This window comes from Chionomys nivalis, chromosome 1 (assembly GCF_950005125.1).
Source record: "Chionomys nivalis chromosome 1, mChiNiv1.1, whole genome shotgun sequence".
Lineage (NCBI taxonomy): Eukaryota > Metazoa > Chordata > Mammalia > Rodentia > Cricetidae > Chionomys > Chionomys nivalis.
In genome coordinates this window covers 51,374,705-51,400,244 of record NC_080086.1, presented here as the reverse complement: position 1 = coordinate 51,400,244, position 25,540 = coordinate 51,374,705, and the positions used below count along the sequence as shown (strand labels likewise).

Sequence of the window (25,540 nt, the reverse complement as noted above, 5' to 3'; positions counted from 1 at the left end):
ACATTTCCAACTGAGAAGATCGCGGTACAGAGAGATACGACTTAGCAAAGGTTATAATATTAGAGACAGAACCAGGACTCAAAGGCAGGCCACCAAACTACATTCTATGTCACTAATCACACTGACAGCTACTTCCTACTAAGGTTCTCCATCTTGGTCCTAGATCCTGGCATACGCACAAACTGTTTTTCATTTAACACAGAGGTAAGGAACGTAAGGGCTCTCAGCACACAACACCTTCATGGACCCTCTCTTCCACACCATACCTTTTTCAGTACAATGGAGGCTTGTATGATCACATGTGTGTCTGAGAGAGCTTCACCTCTTCCAGATGTTTGTTGTGCGGCTGCATTCGCAGTACACTGGTTCATAAATCCTGGATGACTGACAACCGGAAACTTTCCCTTGCATGTCCAACTCGGTTTTACCTCGACCAGGCAAGGAAAGTTCTTCTCAGTTACTCTCCCATTCTTTCCCTATCTGTTTCTAGGTCAGGCTTCCTTCATCCCTTATGAATGGGATGTCCAGAGAACTGTGTCCCTACACCAGAGTCTCTGAACACCTTTTCACACTCATAGTTTTACCCTTGGAGTTTTAGGATGAAAAACGTCTACAAATCCATCTTCCCCATTCCAATCCCCCTCCTACCTGGACTTCCCATCAATTTACATGAGACATAATTAATGATACCCAGCAGAGGAAGGAAGAACTCTGGTTTGAGGCAACGTCCATCCATGTTTAGTGATTGTTCATTCTTAAATTGCAGAAGATGGAACTCAGGGGCCTCACATATGCTGTGCAAGTTTTACCACTGAGCTACAGCCTCTGGCCAAGCCAACTTCTACCCAGAATTCCAACTCTCTTATAATCACACACACACATATATATGATATTTTACAGAAAAGTCACCTGACATGGGCAATACACCTCCTTAGAACTATTTTCCTCAGAATGTATGTTTTAAAATTATTTATGCATGTATTTATTTACTTATTTGGGAGTTTGTGTGCTAGTAGTGTTTATGTGTACTGTATGCATGCACAAGCCCACAGAGGTAAGAAGAGGAGCTAGGGTCCCAGGTGGTTGTGAGTGACCATGTGGGTACTAGGAACCAAACCTAGTTCCTAGTAAGTGCTCTAAGCCATTAAGCCATTTCTCTAACTCCCTCAATATATATATTAAGGGTCATTTAAAAAATTTTTCTGCTCCTAATCACTGAAACAATTTTGCTATGGCCAAGTACCTACCACTTGGACAACAATTCTGTTTTCTTAAACCTTCTAAAATTTTTATTAAACACTGCATTTCAGCAATATTATCTGAGAAACAAGGTAGTATATTAATTTATATTTTAATTTACACTGAATGTATTAAAATAATATATAAGTTTCATTTTTTAAAAAACTTCCATTTACATCTACTAGGGAATTCATCTTAAACTTTACTGGTGAGATACGCAATGGCTTCTAGAAAGTTTTGGCTTTGAAGGAAAGAGAAATCACACAACAGTTTTGAAAGTCCCGCTTCTCCCATGCTTCCTCTGTCACTGTACCATCCACCCCCAGTCTCCCTTCTACCTGTATGTTCTCTTCTACCTCAAAAAGGAAAGGAAAGGCTCTTAAAATGTCACTCTTAGTGAATCAATAATTATATCGCACAGCTTAGCCCCAGATGAAAATTCAAGAAGATCTATTTCCAACATATTTTCCTCACAGGAGAATGAAGAGCAAGTGACTTCGCTGAAAGCCAGAGTGACAGAAGCTCATATAGCGCTGCGGAGGACTCGGTTGGTAAAGGGGCACCACCCGAGCACAGAGACTTGAGTGCCATCCCCAGAATATCTGAGGATAACACAACGCCAGGGCTGTCTTCTGGGTTCCACAAACACGCTGGTGCACATACACACACTCGTGCACACACACCCAGCATATACACAAACCTGCATACGCACAACACATTTTAAAAAGATGGGTGCCAAGATGGCTCAGTGGGTAAAGGCTGTCTGTTCCCACGCCTATCAACCTGTGTTCAAATCTGAGGACACCCGTGGTAAGAGAGAACTGACTCCTGTCAGCTCTCCTCAGACCTTCAAGACATACACAGTACTGAACCTGCATCCCACCCCACTCGCACAAGCACACACAATAACTTTGTAAGTAAGCACAAATCACAGAATCTTGGGATTCTTCCATAATCTCTGTCCTCTTGGACTCAGGCTGGGCAAGGGCCATACCACACGCCAAATCCAGCTTGCTACCAATGAGTTACATACAACTTTATTCTTAAACAGACGAGGACAAAATAAAAATAATATCACTCCTTGATGACAGGGGGAAAGGCCCTGACATTCATATTCTGACTGGAACTCAGCCTTGCCCGTTCATTTGCATATGGCCCTGCTTGCTCTACTCCAAGGTGCCAGAGGGAAACAGTGTAAGGGACCCAGCAGCTCATAAACAATCACTCTCCCCCTGCTTCTAGAAAAGGACTGCTCCTATCTAACAGAGATGGAGAAGCCAGAGTTGCCTTCATCCACATAGACCTAACATATCTGACTTTCACGCCCAGAAGCTGAGTGTGTGTTGAGTGTGAGTGTGGCAGTCAGGGTGTCCTTCCCCACCATTCTGTTTGAGACACGGCTTCTTTACTGTTTGTGGCCTCTTACCCCAAGCCAGCAGGCCATGAGCTTCCGGATTCTCCAGTCTGCAGGGTAACAAACGTGGGCTAATGTGTCTGGTTTCTCTGTGGCTCCTGGGGATCTGAATTCAGATCAGCGGTCAGTCTTTCACACCAAGCACTTGGCCCCCTGAGCTATCTCACTTTGGGCCCGGCCCAGTGCACGCTCGCATCAGAGCCATTCAGTGCCACTCATGCCTCCCTTTCCACCAGCTGAGCTCAGGCCATCTTACTTTCTCATGCAATTCAGTAGACTATTAACCACCCTACAAATAAACTAGCCTGACACCTTTTTTGAAGCAGCAACATTATTAATTAAAAAGCTACCGACACCCATGCACAATAACTTTCTTATATCTTAATATGCATATCCATAGACTGATTATAACAGCGCCAAGAGATTGACAGGAAATGACTGAGTGTAATGGCCCAGAGGAGACACTGCAATGATCAGTAAATAATACACGTTCCTTCAAACTGTCTACCTGCATATTTACACATGTCAACTCGCACAGGCTTTTGATGACAGAATGCTTTTTTCAAAGATCTATGTTTAAAAAAAAAATCCTAACACCGATTCAAATATAAAATTTTTTTTTAATCACAAAAAGCTCCTTTTGAAGCTACAGAAGGCTGAGATTTTAGCCATCAAACAGTGCCGCCTGGAGCATTAGCCCTACAATGGTCCAGATCGCTGAAAGAAAATCTGCAAAGGTCTCTCTGAGGTCAAATAAGTTGCAAGAAATACATATATCTGGTCATAGGGTCTCTACTCTGTTACAGACTTTTCACAGCCAATAAAATATCCTAACCTTGCCCACCACTTAGCACGTGAACACAACAAAACTTGAGAAAGGTGCTGTATTGGTCAGGGTAACAGAATTAGGGATCTGAGGAGGCCCAGTTTTGTTCAGGGGTTAAGTTCACTTGAGGGAAGCTGCAGGCCTGACCATCTGGATTTAACACCTTTTCTGGGCAGTTCTCAGGCCAAACACACAGGAAAGCGTGATCCCTAACACTTGGAGGATGTGAGCTTGGAAGTAAAGCTACTGCGGCACGGTCCCTGAAGGCGCTGTTCTCTTTCCGTACTCATCAGTGACTCTAATCCCCTCTACTAAAGAGAAATGGCAGGCAGCCCCTGAAGTCTACCTGTGAATCTGTAATCCTCCTTCTCCCAAAGAAGCTCACCAACCCCCATATGCGGCCCTAAGTCAGCAGCGGGTGCAGGTGGCACATCCCTTATGATAGACACGCAAAACTAAAAGTGCAGCCTTCGGCCCTTTCCTCCGATTCCCTGCCTTCAGGAATCAGAACAAACCTTGCTGGAAGCACAGACCATGGGCTACTTTCAGTCACATGACAAGGAACCTCTCACTTTCTCAAATACATAAGAGGGGAAGCACCACTCTAGCCTGCGGGCCTGAAGCTAGAGCCTCCACCAACCTGCCATCAACCAATACCTATCTATAACTGTTGTGACAAATACCTTACCTCAATGTCCCCCTTGAAACCCTAGTCTGAGGTCTTACAGAGTGAGAGAAGAGAAATCTGGTAAGTTCCAAGCTTAGGCTTCCTCTAGTTCCTACGAAACAATTCAGGGGACTATTTGAAGGAAGATCTCTAACACAAGTATAACAGCCCTTGGTATGTCACAGTTCCTGCAGTATGTCAACTAGTATCCCTGGACAGGTGAGATACAGAATGTACCGGTGTCAGGCTGAACCACTGTGTCTGCATCATAACCTCAAGACTCGACTGATTGGGTGGATGGCTCCTAGCCCCAAGGCTCCAATGAGTCTAATACCCCAGCAGCCATGGAGGGAAGGAAACAGAGTACACAGACATGTTATATCCCATGACTGGCTTATCGACCACTAGAGTAACGAATACGCCAGACAAGGTCTCATCCATCACACACACCGCACACATGTTCAGGGGAGCACACATGCACACACACGCATACACCACACATGTGCACACATATGTACAGGGGGTGGGCATATGTTAGCGGAGGAAAGCATTTGTGTGAAGGCCAGATATCAGCATCGGGTGTTTCCTCAGTTGCTCTCCTCCTGTCTCTGAACTTGGAATTCCTGGATCTGGTTAGATGAGTCAATCAGAAAGCTCCCAGACTTATCTATTGCCCCTCACTCCCAAGCTCTCCCCATCACCGGGATCTCAGACAAACTAAGACACCAGGCTATTTTCTGTGGGTGCTGAGGATGCAAACTCACGTCTTCATATTTGTGTGTCAAGTACTTGCCCAAATAAGCCATCTCCTCAGCCCCCACAACACACACACCTTGGGAAGGTCCAAAATTTTAGAAAGTACAGGAAGCTTTAAAGCCCTTACAGCCCTCACTCACTGGAACAAGCTTGATGCTGCCCCTGTTTTCTGTCTTCTCTAGGCAGTGCAGACAACCACAAGTCGGATGCCACTCACCGTTATATAACCCAGGCTGCAACTTTCAGAAAAATGGAGAGAAAGTTCCCTTAATAATACCCAAATGCACCTGCTGTTAAAAATAGGACTACAACCCACTCGTTCCTGGAACGAGTCTTGGCTGCCTGTGCTGCAGAGCTAGCCGAAGAGCAGAAGTCCCTGCCACTTATGGACGTGGAGCCTAAATTTCATGACAGCTCCTTGATCCTATTGCCACACAGGTCTCCTATCAGGGTCTTCCCTCTGACCCCTGCTCTCTCCTGGGCTGGCCTACTATTCCCACATGGTTTTTCTTTCTGTTCAGACACCCAGGCATTGGGGCTCCAGAGGCTGCCAGTAGACAGAAATCCATTCCACACTGAGCCCACTGCCAGCATCCTGGCCAGAAAATGAGGACTATTGGGAGGGGGGGTGGAATTTGAAAGACACCATTCTCCTTTTTACTGTGGGCTCCCCATAGCCCATGTTCAGATGCACCGCATCCCGCTTCTTGGTGTGTGTCTCTATGTGTGCCAGTGCACAGAGACACAGGCCCGTGGAGGTTAAAGGAGGATATTTAGCACTCCCTGCCTTATTCTCTTCAGACAGGGTCGGTCGCTGAACCTGGAGCAAGGCTGGCAATGAACAAGCCCAGTGAGGCTTGTCTCCACCCCTCCACAGCGCTGTGGTGAAGGCAAGCACAGGGTCATACTCGGGCCTCACATTTGCACAGCAGGCGCCCTCACCCATGAAGCCATCTCCCCAACTCCAGATCCCACTCCTTTCACAAAGAAAAATATAAACTGTACAATCTTCCCCATGGACTACCATAAAAGCACCCTGGGGAGTCATAAAACCCACTAGGACAGGAGCAAATCACGGGTGCTCATGGTTAGGTCAGTACTGAACCTACCCAAGCTTCGGTAGAACCCATTTCTGATGCCCTGTGATCCTCAACGTGGGACCTGAGTACTCAGCTTCTTCCTCCTTAACAATAAATCCAGACTGATAATATGTACCACACAGAGGTGCTGTTAGGAGTAAATGAGATAAGCAATGTGCTACTTAAGCCAGTGCAGGGGGAAAATAAGTATCTAATGGATGTCTGCTATGATTATTTCTTACAAACATTACTAAACTCAAAGAACGCAGGAGGGATGCAAAGATTTCATCTCATGAGCCCATTCCTATCAATCAGACAAAACTGCATAGCCTACTGAGCGGGGAGAAATTGAAGAGCCACCATCAGAGCCAACCACGGCCAGAAGAAGTCTGTGAGTTTGCTCAGCCTTGACCAAGGTCAACAGTAATACCCTCTGAACAAGGTATGAGAGGTGGACAAGCCCACGCCTTCACCTGTGGTTGCTTCCCATAACTCCGGCGATATAATCAACACAAATAATAATACACAGCACACTGAAATGAAATTAAAATGTACATTAACTAAATGATAGCTTAAATGTGCTAATTGCTCATTTTTCTTTAAGAAGGAATTAAAATGATGGCAATTCTCAACAGGCAGCTCAGCAGCCTGCATATGAAACGAGATGGAAATCTCCTCATGGCCTCTGCTCATAACTCCACCAAGTTAACAGAAAACAGTGTGTTTTTTTAGAACAACATGTAATACAGTCTAAGTTCCTAGAATTTTACATCACGGAAGACATCATGTAAAATCTAAAGGCTGACTGCCTTCCTCCTTGGTACAGCATATTGATAAGCAAGGTGGCCACGCAAAGGGAATATGTCAGAGTCATCCCACTGGCTCAGCACCTAGCGTCCATGGGTACCCGCCCTTCCCGAGAGCCACTGAGTAGCAGAATGAAAGTCGGCCTCCAGTTCTCACACCACCACTTCCTCACCAAGCTGGAGCCAGGGCTGACACATAGGTAAAGGGGGGGGGTGAGAACAGCCTCCCCCTCTTACCTTCTCCAACGTCACAGAACTTAAAAACAAATGAATACCACAATCTCACAATGTTTCTCACCTCAAACACTCAAACCAGAAGACAGGAGAGAATAAACTACCCAGCAGACTCAGGGAACAAGGCGCAGGTATGTCTGTCAAAAACCCTCCTGTGAACGTGGGTGTAATCACAACACTCAGGAGTTAGACACGAGAGGGCTACACAGTGCAACACTGTCTCAGGAAAACAAGAGCCTGAGGATATAGCTTACTTGGTAGGCACGGCCCTGGGTTTAACCCCCAGCACAAAAATATATAAATATCTGTGTGTATGTATACATATATACTTCTATATTTCTCTATTAACTACTCCATATCAACATTGCCCACATTTGAGCACACTTATAGAAGTCAGGAACAACACCTGGGCTTGGTTCTTATTTTCTACCCTGTGGAGGCAGAGTCTCACCAGCTGCCTCTCATCCATACTTCATACACCAGGGTAGCTGGCCTGCAAGCTTCCAAGCAATGCTATCTCAGCCTCCCACTTCACCATACGTATCTATGACTACAGATGTAGGGTACAACATGCAACTTTTAAGGTGGGTTCTGGGAATTGAACTCAGGGTTGTCATCTATGCATGGCTAGCGCCTCTGCTACCCAATGCTCAGCCACTTCTCTGGCCCTCATCTATAGGATCACGAACTTTCAGTGACTGTTCCAGAGAAGGGTAAACTGAGCATATAAAGGTAGACTCGAAAGACTTCCCTAAAGCTGCCTGCTTTATAAATGATGATACTTCTGATATTACCTAACAGATTGAAGGTGGAAAGTTTGTAGAGACTAATTGATCACCAATGTCTGCCACAAGCACAGGAATGGAAAGGAAAATGATAAGACCCTGTACCAAGAATGCACACCAACTTTGATTTAGGCAAGAAGTGTGTAGTAGATGTCAAACGAACAAAAGCTATCTGATAGATTAAAAGTTTATTCTAAAGCAAATTACTATGTCCAGAAAAATGCTTATATAATCCCACAAGGGGCTTAGAAAGGAATGGGAAGTACCTGCAATATAAATGCAGATCACCTTTATTACAAAGTTGGGTCACATTCTGATTCCTAGCCTAATTTCCTATATCATAAAACCTATATTCAATTTCATAAATAGCATACAGCAAGAATCATAAATTTAGTTAATGCAGAAATTTAACAGATTTTTTTTAAAAAATGAGAGTGAGAAACAGCTGTTTCAGAGCAAGTATCAAAAAGAGCTCTTTCTTTGAAGCTATGTTTTTCCCTCTGACGCCACCTCCTTGGGGATATAACTAGAGAGAAATAAATTTCACAGCTAATATATATGAAGTAACATGTTTAACATTATCCAATGAATTTATATCTACCTAAAGCATATAAATTTATTCCACATAAACTGTCGCCTCCAACAGAATTCATTAAAATAACGTTGCAGCTTCTGAATTAAATGCAATCTTCTAATTGGAATTTAATCTTACAATAGTAGTCGGTGGGTTTTCTTTTTTAATTGACAAACGGAACAATTCATTCATGTGTTCCATGCTCCCATCTGAAGGAGGCCACAGCACATTTGACATGGGTTGCCTGGCCACTGCTGTGAGCCTGGAGGTTCGTTCATGGCTATCCTGCCTCTGTTTGTGGGCAGGAAGGGATGGACACTGTCCATGCCGAATGACTGCATCACTAATATATTCTATTTCCTCCATGAAAATGTCATGTTAATTTCTGATCTTCATCAAGCCAGACAATGGCTTCTATCATTGGCCGTTAGCCAATTAGCTATGTGGAAAATATTCGGCCAATTACATTACATATATTAGGTTAGGGACTGGAGAGAGAGGCAAAATAAACGTGTTGAAAATACTGTGGAGATAAAATTTAAGTTGACACTGTCTCCGCATGCTGGAGCCCAAGTTATACAATCTGATAGGCAGCTGCCAGTGCTTATAAATGCTTATTAAATCTCGCTTCTCTTTATGGCATGAGAGAAGATCTGTATTTTTACCAATATTAGCTTCATTGTGTTATGAAAGAGACCAAAATACTTAAGATCATTCGCTCCAGCTTATAAAACATATTATATAGTTTATTAAATTGTTGAAATTACTTTTCAAAGTCAAAATTTCACAGACTGGAAGTTTAAGCACAACCAAGTGACTTGGCCCAATGACAGGCTGCAACCCAAGGTGGCCCCAGAAAGGGAAATGTCAGCCTGCACTCCTGTCTCAGACCTCTGGCAAGCTGCATGCATCTTCTCCTGAAATCTGAATGACCATGATCCCCTCCTTAAGTCAATAGAGTTTGTCCTCAAGTTTGAGTTAAAAAGCAAAAATGCCCAGCTTCACAAAGTAGCCTCTTGCCTGACTTGAAATAAGATAGATGGGTTTGTATCTTCCAAGCTTCTACTTCCCTGCAAGTCAACAGTTAAGAATGGGATCACTAGAAAGATCAGTAACAAACTGGAAGTAGGAAGATGGCAAAGTCAGTAAAGCATTTGCCATGCATACATGGGGACCTCACTTCAGGTCCCCAACAGTCATATATAAAACCTAGACTTGTATTTTCTCAGATCTGGGAAGATAGAAACAGACTCAACCAGACTACCCATCTCAGCAAGTTCCAGGCAAGCAAGAGACCCAGTCTCATTAAACAAGATGGATACTATATGAGGCTGACCTCTGGCATCTCCACACACAGGTGCACATAGAGATAGACACAACACACACACAGGCGCACACACAGACACACAAAGAGAAACTGCACACGAATAAATGCAAACAACATGAACAATATGAGCAAATCCCACACATCACTTGGTGTGTAGAGTGTGTCACCAGATCTGTGGAGAATTTGGTGGTAGGGACAACACAAGGCCAGAGCACAGCCTGACAAACAAGCCAGCACCTCTGCCATTCCTCATCAATCTTCTCAGGAACACTATGCAAATCCAGACTGTTATTATCACATTTATTAATAACCATGGCTAGCTGCCTATTAAATATGCAACAGACTTAGCCACTCTTCACTCCATGCCTCAGACAGGGAACGACATTAACTAATGCTTCACGCTCATACCAGGCAAACAGAGGCAACACGGAGGTCTGCCAGGTGAATGGCTGGCTTAACGAGCCAGAGCCCACAGACAGACTCTCCTTTCTCATCCCTTCCTTTGTTCCACAGACATGTTTACTGCTCACATAGATGCAGTACCTCACCCACCTTCTGGTCTAAAACGTTTGCTCTAGTGATCTACTTGTGTAAACCTTTCATCTCAGTTTCATTTCCCTGCACCCAAGGCAGGTGATGTGACAGCTGAACCACCCACCCTGTGGATCTGACCTGCTTCACCGTGAGGACACGTTCCAGGAAATGCTTCACTCAGAACAAGAGTTGATTTTGAGACTAAAGACTCCAAATGATTAGCAATCATTTGTTTACTCGATAAGCTGTAAGGTGTAAAAGGCACAAGGTTATGACATTGAAAGGACTCAACTAGCCTTCAGGTGTGCAGCACCTGGGCAGGCCAAGTCACTGCATCACCGCGAATCCATCCTTTGGTATGGCTCAAAGCCAACTGGGAGGTGGTTGAAAATATCAGAATGACTGTTCCAGCTCATAGGACCTCTACTTCCCACTAAAAACACAACCATGGGAAGTTTACTACAGTCTGAGAAACAGAAAGCATTTCCTTATTTATAAAAACTAACACTGCTATTCAATATGGCCTAACAGTCAATTTTTTTTTTCAAAAGAGTAATTTTCATCACAGTTCTTCAGACTGACTTTTCTGATGGTCTTAACAACTGAAATTGACAGGTAAAATAGACCGACTATTCATTAAACCTATTCATGTGGTTTTGTTCAATTTCATACAACAATTTCATGGCAACGAGACTGAGTCAGACTCTCAGTATTGAAGTCAGGGGTGACAGATAAGAGAGGCTGGGCTTGGTGACATTTCAAGACCTTCAGAATCCTAACCACTTCTATGAATTCTCATTTGTACTCCAGACAGATAAAAGCTTTAGTCTCAACCCCACCTGTATGTGTCCCTGATGTCTGCCATCTGTTCACCCATCTACAAAGCATTCCCCAAAGCCTATCTAAGGACTATCACACTAGAAGCCCTCTGCGAGGGACCCCCCCCCTTCCAGGTCTGACTCAGGACCCTGAAAAAGTATCTAAGATTTCACCCAGCTCTAACACCCCGTGACTCCACTGGCCATTTCTTTATACTGTGAACACCCTTGTCGTTTGTGTGTTGGTTGCTTGCCTACTTCTTGTCAACGAAGGAAAAACTACTGTGCAGAAAGCAGCAGGGTATTCGCTCCCTCTCCAGCTGCAGTAGGGTGAAAGGAAAGTATCATTAGTCTGCTAAGAACCAGGAAAGCCAACAGGCTCTTGAGGGAGACGATGAGATTTAACAGTGGGGCTAGTTGTTCTCCTAATGTTCTATGAAAGCAGAGAGATTTGTCAACATGCTCTCTAGCCATAAAATCTTCAAATATCTGACCCAAACATATGAACGCATATAACAGTGTTTTCGAGGCGCACTCATTATCAGAAGAGTGGTCAGTTGGGGACCAATTCCAATTCCATTCCTAAACTAAGCCCAGAGACATCAACACCCCACTCAGACAGTGTGGGCTTTGGCAATGCCATTTGTAAGTGGAAAAGGGTTGAGCAGACAACTTCCAGAGCCTGGTTAGTACAGACACCATCTAATCCATCAGCACGATTTGTGTGGAACACAAGGAATCAAAAGAGATTATGTGCTTGTCAGTTAATTATTAGTTAACTTTGAATATGTGTTCTTTTGGCTTTATTCCACTTCTCCCAATTAAATGTGTTTTGAATACAATTCCCTTAATGAGACGAGTTTATGCCAATGGCTTTTAGCACCTAGTGTCAATAAATACCTGACACTAAATGGGTCCCATAAATCGGCTCTATTCTAGGACAAAGCTACAGTAGACTGTCAGACATTTTCCCCACAGCCTCTGCTTCAATAAGTTACTAGGTATAAGGGCAAGTCACAGAGATTCATTACTACACGGGAAGCCATTGGTTTCTCAGGAACATGGTAGATGGTATCAAATATGGAAAGTATAGATAACAGGAAAATATCATGTTCTTCTAACATGCCCCTGAATGACCTAAGGAGGCAGGTGACGGGGAAAAAGTCCCCAGAACTTTTAAGAAAATGTTTGAGAAACCAAAATTGCAACCCTTTGGCTTTTCCAGGAGCCCATTATATGAAGGTTGATGACAGGGAACCTATCCGTGGGCAAACTGGAACTCAAGATGAAGCCATCAGAGCTGTACTGCAGGCTGGCTTGTATTACTGATAAGTTATGATAGGGCTCAAAAAACAATTGCTTCACAGTCTTACTAGAACAAAAAGTGACGTGAGAAAACCTCCCTCACGTTCTTCCTCAGATTCCTGTGTAAGAATTATCCTGACAGGTTTAACAATGAGATGAACACTCTGGTGGCCCACCGCCTTCACTGACCCTTTGTTGTTGTTGCTTTTTGGGGGGTCTTGTGCCTTTTCCAACACCAACTTTCACTCACCCTTCCGGCTAGCAGGCATCACACCCAACCGTTCATGGCTGAAGGCAATTCAGAGAAGGGAGCACAGCCCTCACCATGGCCGAAAGGGTTCCCTTGGAAACTGGGACTGTCAGCAGAAGCTCCCGGGACACTGCAACACAAAAATGTTTTTTTACACGTAAGTAAGATATAACTTCTGAAACCACTACTTCCTCAAACTTGAAAACAGCAGCACAGACGCGGGGAAAACACCGTGCCAGCAGTGTGATGCTCACACGCTGCAACTGGAAGCTGGTTTTGAACGACATAGGCCATTACTTACTTAGACTTTTCTATCATCTTTTAAAATAGTTCAGCATTTCAAAAGCAGCAGGTCCTATCAGAAATGGCTCGTGTAATATGGAACCATGTTAACTTGAACCTTATACACATAAATAAAAACATCTTTTCTTCTTAGATGATGTTTTTTGCCAGAGGATGAAAACAAACCACTCAAAAATGATAAAAGAAGTAATGAATTAAAATCATTTGCAATAATAATAATCATGAAGAATAAACCAGTAAAAAAAAGTCACAATTTTTTTTTTTTGCGCACGCCTTTAAAAAGTCACCATTTTTTAATGCAAAATAATTACATTTTACTATTCAGGGGGTCTTGAGTTTTGTAAGTAACACACTCATGTACATATTTCTACCGAGGGAGAAAACACACTGCACTGACAGGGGCTCAAAATTAAGGAGTCTCAAATCTGGCCTGCGAACAGCACTGTTCAACTGTGTGGCCATAAAGAGCCTCTTAACATCTTGGGATTCTAGTCCTGCACCTGCAAATATAGGTATTAGCCAGTGCTCACCTACCTCCTAGTGTTCCTGGCCTCTCTATCACAAAGCATGATTGCCTTTAAGGAGCACGAACTATTACTGTCTCCTGCAACACCATGCTTAAGAGGTTTATGACACAAATCACTCTGATGCCCCACTGTCACCAACCCCTAAGGTGGTCTGTGGACAGAGGGCTGCAAGTGTTTAGAAAGACATTCACTCTGTCACAGGGACCTAGAGCTGTTGAGATGGCAGTCCAGTGGCAGACGGCATCACACCTGGGTGTCCAGGGAAGGCTTCCCTTCCTTCCCAGGACACAGCACCAACTCCAGAGAAACTAGTGTATTCCAGATCAGACCTTTCAAACTATGAAAGCATCATTGAAATCTGTTCAAAATGCAGACTGGGGGACCATGCAAGGCAAGATTGATTTAGTATGTCTGAGGTAGACCTGAAACTACATTCCCACCACATTACCAGAAGAAACAGTAAAGCATATGAAAGCAAATGGCAAGTCCTGTGCTCCAGTTGTCACAAATATCCTTGGGTCCCAGACTTAGAGAGCTTCTCCAAAGCTATGGACTCTATCTCACAGAACACAAAGCTATATGCTAGGGTCCCTTATTTTCTGAGTAAATCTAAACACAGTCTAAAGAGCCCTACATAATCTGTTATCTCTAATTTCCTGATATGACCTCAAGCTACCAATTCAGGTCCTCACTACAACCAAAGCAGACCCAGTAGGCCTCTTCCTGCCAAAGTGAGCCGCAGGTCTGGTGTCTTTGTCAGTCCAGCCCCTGGGACTCTTACCAATCTAGTCCTTACCCAGAGGGTTCTTTTGAGTATTAGGGGCATCAGCCTCTTCAAAAGCCTGTCCTGCCCACCTACTTAAGCCAACCTTCTACTTATCCTCAATCATACCATCCTACTTGCTTTCTCAAGAGCCGCTGGCACCGTTTCCAAACACTTGCCTCGTTTATTCATCTGTGGTCCTCCGTAGACCATCAGCTCCATGAGATAAAGGCTTTGCCCGTCACTTTAAAACTCCCAGTAAATCACTGCCACATGAAAGGCTCTTCATACAGATGTTTAGTCAACAAATGACTCAAAAATTACAACCAGTAAATAGACATCTCATCAAATAGAACTGCCATTGATGGACAGCTATGATACCGTCTGAAGGATTTTACAATCATTATTCCATTTCTTTTTTAAATTAATTAATTTATTTATTAAAGATTTCTGCCTCCTTCCCACCACCACCTCCCATTTCCCTCCCCCTCCCCGAATCAAGTCCCCCTCCCTCGTCAGCCCAAAGAGCAATCAGGGTTCCCTGCCCTGTGGGAAGTCCAAGGACCACCCACCTCCATCCTGGTCTAGTAAGGTGAGCATCCAAACTGCCTAGGCTCCCACAAAGCCAGTACGTGCAGTAGGATCAAAAACCCATTGCCATTGTTCTTGAGTTCTCAGTAGTCCTCATTGTCCGCTATGTTCAGCGAGTCCGGTTTTATCCCATGCTTTTTCAGACCCAGGCCAGCTGACCTTGGTGAGTTCCTGATAGAACATCACCAATGTCTCAGTGTGTGGGTGCACCCCTCGCGGTCCTGAGTTTCTTGCTCGTGCTCTCTCTCCTTCTGCTCCTGATTTGGACCTTGAGATTTCAGTCCGGTGCTCCAATGTGGGTCTCTGTCTCCTTTCATCACCTGATGAAGTTTAATATTCAGGAGGATGCCTATATGTTTTTCTTTGGGTTCACCTTCTCATTTAGCTTCTCTAGGATCACGAATTATAGGCTCAATGTCCTTTTTTATGGCTAGAAACCAAATATGAGTGAGTACATCCCATGTTCCTCTTTTTGGGTCTGGCTTACCTCACTCAGGACACTGTTTTCTATTTCCGTCCATTTGCATGCAAAATTCAAGAAGTCATTGTTTTTTACTGCTGAGTAGTACTCTAATATGTATGTATTCCATACTTTCTTCATCCATTCTTCCATTGAAGGGCATCTAGGTTGTTTCCAGGTTCTGGCTATTACAAACAATGCTGCTATGAACATAGTTGAGCATATACTTTTGTTGTATGATAAGGCATCTCTTGGGTATATTCCCAAGAGTGGTATTGCTGGGTCCAGGGGTAGGTTGATCCCGAATTTCCTGAGAAAACACCACACTGCTTTCCAAAGTGGTTGCACAAGTTTGCATTCCCACCAGCAATGGATGAGTGTACCCCTTTCTCCACAACCTCTCCAGCAAAAGCTATCATTGGTGTTTTTGATTTTAGCCATTCTGACAGGTGTAAGATGGTATCTTAAAGTTGTCTTGATTTGCATTTCCCTGATCGCTAAGGAAGTTGAGCATGACCTTAAGTGTCTTTTGGCCATTTGAACTTCTTCTGTTGAGAATTCTCTGTTCATCTCAGTGCCCCATTTTATAATTGGGTTGATTAGCCTTTTACAGTCTAGTTTCTTGAGTTCTTTATATATTTTGGAGATCAGACCTTTGTCAGTTGCGGGGTTGGTGAAGATCTTCTCCCAGTCAGTGGGTTGCCTTTTTGTCTTGGTGACAGTGTCCTTTGCTTTACAGAAGCTTCTCAGTCTCAGGAGGTCCCATTTATTCAATGATTCCCTTAATGTCTGTGCTGCTGGGGTTATACATAGGAAGTGATCTCCTGTGCCCATGTGTTGTAGAGTACTTCCCACTTTCTCTTCTATCAGGTTCAGTGTGTTCGGACTGATATTGAGGCCTTTAATCCATCATTTGGACTTGAGTTTTGTGCATGGTGATAGATATGGATCTATTTTCATTCTTCTACAGATTGACATCCAGTTTTGCCAGCACAGTTTGCATTATTCCATTTCTTAAGAAGTGTATTATAGGGCCAGAAAGATAGCTTAGCAGTTAAGAGTACTGGCTGCTCCTTCAGAGACCTCAGGTCGATTCCCAGCACCCGTGTGGTAACTCACAAAATTATCTAAAGCCACCATTCTAGGGAATCAGACCCCTCTTCTGGCCTTTGTAGACGCATGCAAGTGGTACAGACATACAAGTTGGCAAACTACCCAGACACACGGGATGGAAGGATAGGATAGGATAGGATAGGATAGGATAGGATAGGATAGGATAGAATAGAATAGAATAGAATAGAATAGAATAGAATAGAATAAGTTGTATTATCACATACCTACTATAGATACTGAGACACAGAGAATTCCACTGACTGGGCTAGAATTCTACTGACTGGGCTCTGTAAAACTTACTCCAAGAAATGCGTACTTTCCCAAGTCACTGCACAAATGCAAAGTTTCGGACCCTAATTACACGGCCTTCTGAAGTAGGCTGGCTCAGCTGGGTTTTGGTTATGAGACCTCATGGGAAACACTTCACCTTTCTTCCCTTTAAATAGAGAAAGAGCTCAAACACCCTCAATCACCAGACACCCAGCAACACTCGGTGGGCTTTCTAGAGCATCTGCTGCCGCAAACAAGTGAACTAAGACAGATTTCCTCCCAGCAGAATTCCAGAATTGTTCCAAGATAGCACCTAATACCCTTAGTAGCTTATATTCAAATAAGGAAAGGGAGGAGGAGGACGAAGAAGAAGAAGAAGCAAAAAAACTGTTAAAGTTACTCCTTTGTCTCCAATTTCAGAACAATTCAGAAGCCCAGAAGAGTGAGAATATTGCCAGGGAACACAGGAGGGGGCGGGGCTAACCACAGAAAGTTTCTGGTCAGCTGATTCCTTTTGAGAGGAACCGTCTTCAGCAAGTTTTAGAAGGAATTAGAAGCTGGGGTACAAGCCAGGCAGCCAAGCACAAATTCCTACTGAACAGTCTGGGGCTAGGCCATGAGAAAAGAGCCTGCAATGCACCTAGAGTGAGGACCAAGCAGGAGACTCTGCACCAAGGGGTTTTCTTTTCCTAAGTGAAGGAAGGGCAGCTTTCCAGTCAAGCCACAGCCTGGGACTCTGCTCAGCAACTCTGTCTTGCTTCACTTAAAATACAGAAGAGTAACGGGGAACACCCAAAAATAAAGGACCAAGTCCCATTGTGGTTTATGGGTCAATTCTGTTTGGTTTGGGGGTGTTTGGTTGAGCATCCACCAGACACAGAAACTGGTTCCACTCAGCTCTGTAACTAACTAAAATGCTTAACTGCTCTGGGCTCCAGAAATGAAAAATACAGGCACTGAAGAAAGACAGATATCCAAATAAATTATCCAGAACACTGCCCAGAGGCAAAAGCTGTCTACCTAGAAGTCTATACCCAGAAAAACTATCTTTCAAAACAGAAGGTGAAAGGAGAGCCTTCCAGACAAAAAGGAGTTTATCACTTCTTTATAAGGACAGTCTGAAGGATGAATGGTAAACTGAAAGAAAATTATTCCGAAGGGCAGTTCTTTGATTTCAATATGTAGTGGTGAGCCAAAGTAATGGGGACTTGAGAGGAAACAAGCACATGTATTAACAGAGTAAAGGGAAGGTCTCAAAATTTTTAAATATATATGAACACACACACAGTCACACACCCCACAGTCCTAGACCGCTTACCCGAGCTCATTTGTTCTTTCTTCATACTGTAGTTATGTCAATCACCAAGACCAGGGTGGCACATTCCAACTGAGGCACTAGCTTTAGAAGCAGATCCCTGCCCTCCATACAAAACTTGTCCATCAGTTGCAGAGATCAGACAACAGACACCCCAGGTAACTGCAGCCTGCTGCATTTCTCCCAGAGCTCCCTAGGCCAAGCCACTAGGGGCTCAGCCTTGGGCAGTTTGGGCTGCAGGCACCACAGGGGCATTGTTCTCCTCCACTCCCCTACAGCCCCAAAGAGGCCTGAGCCCAGGAGGTCAGCTGTAACGCTGCTCCAACCTGCTAATCAAGAGCTGCAATAAATTAAAAGCCCATTAAAATATTTTAGAAAAAGCCTAGAAGTGCTCAAACATTAATTGTGCCATATTCAATCTGTTTTCCTAGAGATTTGAAAAGCCAGATTACCGCCCTGGGGGTCATTAGAAAGAATGAAGCTTTCTCCCTTTTCCATTTACATATTTAAAAATGCACACATCCTGGCAGTGGTCAGTAACTCCTTTCCAAGGCTTTGTAAGTTCTGTGGCTACTTCCAAATACCACTGTCTAGCCACACAGAAGGGAGGCCCACCCGAGCCTGCTTTGTTTTGAATTTTTTTTGTTTTTTTTTGTTTTGTGTTTTGTTTTGTTTTTTTAAAGCAAAAGAACCAAAGCCCAGGGCCCTTGGTTGCAAAACAGCTCTGGGAAAAACAGGTAGAGGCAGCAACAAGACAACAGTGATGTTTTCTTGTTTTGTTCTCCCCTGTTTATTTTTCCCTGAAGCAATCACTGCTTGGTACAAAAGTCTGCAGGGAGCTGGGAAGAGCAGCTGTGGTTCCCTGGAGGCCAGGACCCAGCAATCAAGTTGTTTACCAAACACTGCCAGGCACCAGGAAAACAACAACAGCACAGGCAGGCTTTGCATCTATTTTTCAAAAACAACCTCCCAAACCCTGGGTTGCTGGGGAACCGCCCTGCACTGCTCTGGCTGAGAGGAGAAGTGGGAAATTAAAGGCGCGGACTGCACTGAGTGACTGCCCGCCCCCTCCCCCAAGGTCTGCATGTAATCAGGATTCCGTTTCTACTGAAGACTGTCTATCCTAAAAGGGAGGACTGCGGGCCAGCAGGGCTGCAAGCAGTGAATTCATGCATGTGGATTTCCAAGCTCACATTCCAGTGAGGCTCTGCCCATAAGCCCCCAGGGGTGGCTTTCCATTGTGATCAAGCAAGAGGGTCTACATGGGGACTTCTAAAACACAGCTCTAGTTTCTTAGTCAGGAGGTTCATATAACATAGAGACTGGACATTCTAGAAAGTTCTCAAGTGATGTTGGTGCTTCTGGTAAGAATCTCTGCTATGAAGCTAGCCGCCCTCTCACTTAGTCCTGCTGAAGATTAGGGGATGTGTTTCCATTTGGACCTCTTCTGAGCGGCTCAGAAGGGAAAGTACGACAGCACAATATACAAAGATGTCCCCAAACAAGAGACAGGAATGGTTTTCTACTTCTTCTCCCAGTTCTCTTCCCAACACTTCCCAACCTGGTCTTGGTCCAGAAGAGTTCCCTCTGGATTCTAGTTGGGTTTAACCAATGACAGGTGTCAGTTCTGGAGGAAAAGAGAAGACAGGTCAGCATACCCCCTCACCTGGTCCCCCACTGGGCTCTGCAGTCCGACCTCGTCCCTTTTTGACTGGCATCCATTCCAATTACTGCCTCCCCCTTTACAGGCTGGGACCCCACCGTGCCCTTGTTCCCTTTGACTTTACAAGAAATACAAGCCATCCATTTCCTTTAGGGACCCTTGACTCAAAAGTCTCCTTCTGTATGCCATCCATCAAGAATCTTTTCGTTTAAGAATGCAAAATCTACCATTTTGTGTACACATAACAGAAACATATATACATACATATATACATGAACATCCAAATGTTTAACTAGGAATCCAACCAAATAGTGAGAGGGTTTTTTAACATGTAAATCAGATTGCTGAGACGACCTCAAGAACTTGACCAAGGACATCAACTAAGGTTCGGACAGTGTCCTTCAGTCCATCCCCAGGTGCTCCAGGAGGGGTGGGCCCACTATATCTAACGGGTTACACAACCCGAGAAGTAAGCTCCAGAGCTTCCCAGCCTGCACTAATTTACTAACTTCATTTCCTTTGTTGCAAATGGCACCAAAATAGAAAGGGAACAGAGGTGGGCGGAGCAGGCTCCATCACCACCCTGTGAATAACTTTCTGACAACAGTGAACCCGGTTCAAAAAGCACCTCTGCTGAGGGGAAGAAGAAAAAACGCGACAAATGGCGTGCTGTCAGCTCATAAATAAAACGCCAATCTGCCTCAACTAAGAAGGCTCAGAGAAGAACAAATAATGCTGTTCTTTTTTAGGGTAGCAACAATAACTCAGGTGTGCTCTCAATGAGCAGTAAGCAGAGGTCCCTGAGGTGTGTTAGTACCCTAGTGAACACTGTCCTCTGATTTACTCAGACGGGTCGCGGCGCAATACTGTGGCAATTAAGTCCCTAAGAATTAATCACTATTCCTGTAAACTCTATGAAGAATTCTTCCAACTCATCAGAGAACATTCTGGTATGTATGTTCAAAAACAAGGTTTTAAGTGAACCCATTAGATTAATTATACCACAGGAAGAATATGATGTGCTCCGTAATTACATTTCTAGATCATCCAGGCTTAACGAGAACCTTTCCGGTTTGTTTATGTCTTTCTTTTCCATGCACACACAAAACAGAATACGCAGGACATTCCCTCTGAAATATGACGGCTGGTGGGGGTTCTTCTGAGCTGAGCCCCGCTTAGAAGCTTCAGGTTCAATCAGGTAACCTAGTCCCTCTTTGAGAAAGAGGCAGAGCAACATGACACCCTCCCAAATCCCTTTGCTTCTCAATATTCACACCCCCAACCCAGCCCAAACCAGCATCCCAGTGAAGCAGAGTCTTGCCTTTATCCTTATACATATCCCTCTCTTTTTCTGAAGCCATGTGCTCCCCGCCAGACAAATAGAGGAGAAAGAGCTGGAGCCTTTGATTCCTCCTCTGGAGCCAATGTAATGTCCTTCTCACAGGCTTTTTGCTGGCACCTACCCACAAGAAGATGTCACCACTCTCCTGCACTCTCCTTGCTCCCGTGAGCTCACGTAAGAGGACCATTGCTCCCAGCTCAGCCACACAGCATTTACGTTCCGATGTGAAGGGCACCCTACTATACACCTCTCCTGGGGATCTTCTTACTAGGTTCGCAGCTTCTGTCTATATTCTGTCTTTCAGTGTGGTCACCAGAAGATGATCCTCCTGACAGTCAGGCCAAGGCTCAAACAGGTCTGACAGGGAATACACTGAAGACATGTGTGTTCTTGAGTGGGTGACTACAAACTTGTTTATCCTGGAAGCTTCCAGATATTTTCAAGCTAGTATAGCACAGTGTCTAGGGCTCTGGGCTCGCTATGCTGTTCAGTGGGTAGAACCCTGAGGCTCCTTTGTATGTGAAAACTGGAATAATCAGCTTTAAAGAAGTGTCCCTACAGGTACCCTGGATTGGGGGATTGATTCCATGTTTTATGGGTTTGGGAGAAGTAATTGGATTCTGAGAGTGCTGACTTAATCACCATAATAATCCCTCAGCAGGCATATGTTTAGATGGTATTACTGAAGAGTTGGTAAAAAGTGGGAGATGTGGCCAGTTTAGGGGAAGCAGGTCACAGGGGACAGGGGTCATGGAAGGATGGGTCTTCTCTTCTGCTTCTGCTTCCTGTCTGCCAGAAGGTGTGGGTTTTGTTTGGCCATATGCTCCTGGTTATGATGTTTACCCTCATCTGAGGCTCACAACAGAGTCAGCTGACCATGGACTGAATCCATGAGCTGAAACAAATCTTCTCTGCTGTATCCTATTTCTTGTCACAGCAATGACAGATGTTCCATCCGTTCATGAAAATCTCATCCACTCACTCCACATCTGAGGCCATGGTCAAACTGTGAGTCTGACTAGCCCACAGGTTCGTTCTACCCCAACAATCCTCAAATCCTGAAACCTTCCCCAGGTTAGCAGCCTCCCACTGAGCTTCTTCGAGCTGGGTCACTCCTTTGCAGCTAGCTAGTTCCCTGACACTGAAACACACCACTAATATCTTGAGTAGCATTGGCTGAGATCCTTTGTGGCACCCAGAACCCTGAAAGTCCATGTGTACAGTACTGAAGAAGCCCAGTCCTTTCTCAATTTCCCATCTGAGCTTTTCGGGTCCCTCATGAGACGGGTGTGAGACAGGTGAAGATGAGTCACAGTTTATACTTACACAAGAGTGTAGGGCACAGAGGGCCTCCCACGTGATGCTCATCTGGGGGAAGAGTCCCCACAAGCCTACTTGTAGCCAAACTCTGAGAGCAGCTACTGAAAAAACTCCAGGATCCCAAGTTCAATTTCACAAGAGCCCTCCATTCATGGTCCAGTTCAAGAACACAAGGTGCGAATCCCTTGCCCCATTCCTACAGCAAGCTGGGATCAGCTAGGCCAGTTGGGTTGCCTAAGGTTGGCTGCCTGCTGGCAGAGAAGGTGGTGTCTCTGTCTCTAAGGCCCAAGGGAGCTAGAAATGACAAGCAAGTGAACAGAAAGCTGGCTGCCATCTGGGTCCCTTATAAGGTTTCTGTGGTAAACATATTTGATTGGCCAGGCTTCTCATGATAAAGTATTTTGTTTTGTGTCTTGTTCTCCAAACATGTTTATTTGAAGGGAGAGCTTTTTTTTGATAGCGAGTACAGTTGTTTTTCACACTCTGAAATTCAAAACATATTTTCCAGTCTGTGGTAAACAACTCAAGGTGGTAAACAAATTACATTATTTCATCTTCACATGGGGGAGGCGAACCTATATTTTTATTCAAAGGCCTGAGCTAGGTTGGGGACAAGCAAGACTCTTTACTCCACAAGAACAAGAATCGTGCTGATTGTATTGATAAATATGATGCCACTGAAAAAATAGAAATTAAAATGCTGAGTCCAGCACAAGGTGGAGAGGAGCAGGCTGTTTCAGTTTCCCCAGCAGGATCATGGGAAGGAAAGCAGCCTCAGCACCTGAGGTAGCCATATCAATTCTTAACAGCCGTGCTTTCTGGAAGGAAGACATGTGACCCACATAAGTAACAGTTGATATGAGAAGGAAAATAGAGCATCACAAAGGAGGGAGACACCAACCAAGGCTCGGGTTTGGGGCTGTATTTTTGAGACCTGTTTTGAGTGATGCTTTCTGCCTGCCTTAAAGCTGGAAAACAGTTATTGGCTTGCGTGAAGGTGAAATACAGTAATGCGTTGACCACCTTGAGTTGGCTTTGAATATAAAAAGGCAATTCCTTCCATCGTTGGAAAGGGAGAAAATATGAATCAGGAAAAGACATAAAAAATGAAATATCTTTGAGAAAACCAATGGTCCTTTAAACATTTAAAAGCACTGGTTACAGAGTCACCAGAAGAATATTCTGGGGAGTCCACCACCAAATCCCATTGTGCCTAGACCAAATCTCTCTTCTAGAGAGTTCTTTGTGCCCCAGTATTCCAAAAAGAAACAAAAGGTATCTTACCACAAGGTATTGGGGCTAATTACAAATTACTTGAAGGTACAAAAATAGAGGCAAAAAATTATTTGCTTAAACAAATACTCTCAACCCCTAATTTATGTGCATGTTAAGTCAAAAATGGAAAGCTGAGAAAATAGTTCTGTTGATAAAGTACTTGCAAGCAAGCACGAGGACCTAAGTTTGAGTCTTAGAACCCACACTGGAGCAGGCGGGGTGCGGGGTCACCTAAGGATAGGTGTCTGGAGAGCCGATTCTGTAATCAAGAGCACCGGCTGCTTTTCCAGATGACCCAGCTTTGATTCTTAGCATACACATGGATTTAATACCCTCTACTGGGTATTGAATATACCAAGCACACACATGGTACAGGCAAAACATTCAAATGTGTAAAATAAAAACTACTTATAAAACTTAATAATAATAATAATAACAATAATAAACTGGGGGCAGCAGCATGTGCCTGTAATCCCAGTGTGGGGCAGGGGTGAGGGGGTAGACAGAGAGAGGATCCCTAGGACTCACTAGCCAACCAGTCTGCCTGAATTGGTAGGCTCCAAATGCATCAAGAGACCTTAAGCTCAAGAAATAAGGTTGAGGAGGACACCTGATGTTGACTTCTGCCCTCCACACATGTGTGTATTCAAGTGAAACTGAACACATGCACACACAAATAATAAGTGAATAATAAATTTAAGCCTGCTGAGCTGTTATACCACGACATCTAACTCAGTTACCAAGCTTTATTGTAGCATATGTGGCTCTAGGGAGAGAGAATAACAGCAGAAGGCAGAGACACCATTGCAGAGAGTAATGTACAGGGCTCACCGGCACAAGCATGCAAACACATGAAGATGCGTCTTTCAGAAGTTTAGCATGCTACAAGGATATACTGGATGGTGGTTTCAGAAGGAGGGAAGAACTGGTGGAGGTGGCCACCATTCCCAGCACTCAGATCCTATCAAGGAATGAAATCTATCATAGATAGTTACCCAGCTAGATTCAGTAGATGGAAAATAGTGTCCCAGGGGTGAGTCTGCATGTGTATATATATATATATATATATATATATATATATATATATATATATATATATATATTACATGACAAATTAGTAGGAAGATTCCCTATGTCTCAGCTTTATTGAGAACTATCTGAGATTTCCTACTTGTCAGATAGCTTCTCAAAGCCTAGATTTCGCTTCAGTATAATGACAGTATTAGGTTCCGTCTTCTTTTTAACAATACCATGTCACATATTAGGTCCCATCTTTTTTTTTTCATGCCTCAAATAGGAGACAACACTTAGGAAAATTCTAGGTTATATCAGTCCTAGTGCCTAGGATGATCCTAGGAGTGGTTTGGAATTGTCCCTGGTAGAATCTGAGTTCCCACTACTTAAGAGGAGCAGAAATTAAATTTCAAACTGGAGAGACACTGACCACTGCCGAGTCATCAGGCATGCTTCAGGCTTTAGTATCTGAGCGGACAGGTGACTCAGCTGGGAAAGCGTTCCCCAGCTAGACACTCTCTGACCCCAGGCCTCAAAGGCATTCTCCTCAGTCTTTAAAACCGAGAAAGTGCATGAGTCATGAAATGACTGAGGAAGAGCTTCCAGAAAATTCGACAAATAAGACAACAGTAAGTAGATAAGAAGAAAAGGACCGGCCTGTTGTTGTGTGCTATTGGGAAAGAAAGAACAGGCATTCCAAGGCCAGAAGGATGTGATCCATCATTCTGTGATCATCTCTGGAGGCCAGAGGAGCTGGTGAGTAGTCTGTGAGTATCATTTAAGGAAGTGTCAAAGACTCAAGGGGGTCAAAGACCAGCTGTTGAGGAAAAAAGGAGCAGTGTGGCCTCCACTGGGGTATTCTACAGAGAACAACCAGTTCTAATATAAAGACACAGGAAACTCTTACTGCAGTGCATGCTGGGTACACAATGCACATACATAATCATCATCCTGCTGTTTACTATGCTCA

At 44.1% G+C, this 25,540-nt stretch overlaps 1 protein-coding gene across 4 annotated transcripts in view; it reads right to left on the bottom strand.

Annotated features, from left to right (window-relative positions):
* The window catches only part of Foxp1 (forkhead box P1), a 611,987-nt gene that overhangs the window by 507,287 nt on the left and 79,160 nt on the right, over positions 1–25,540 (bottom strand). For all 4 annotated transcript variants that reach the window (XM_057790924.1, XM_057790915.1, XM_057790906.1 and 1 more), the window contains exon 2: positions 12,615–12,744. The gene's annotated coding sequence lies outside the window, so the exon portion shown is untranslated. The remainder of the gene's footprint in view (positions 1–12,614; positions 12,745–25,540) is intronic.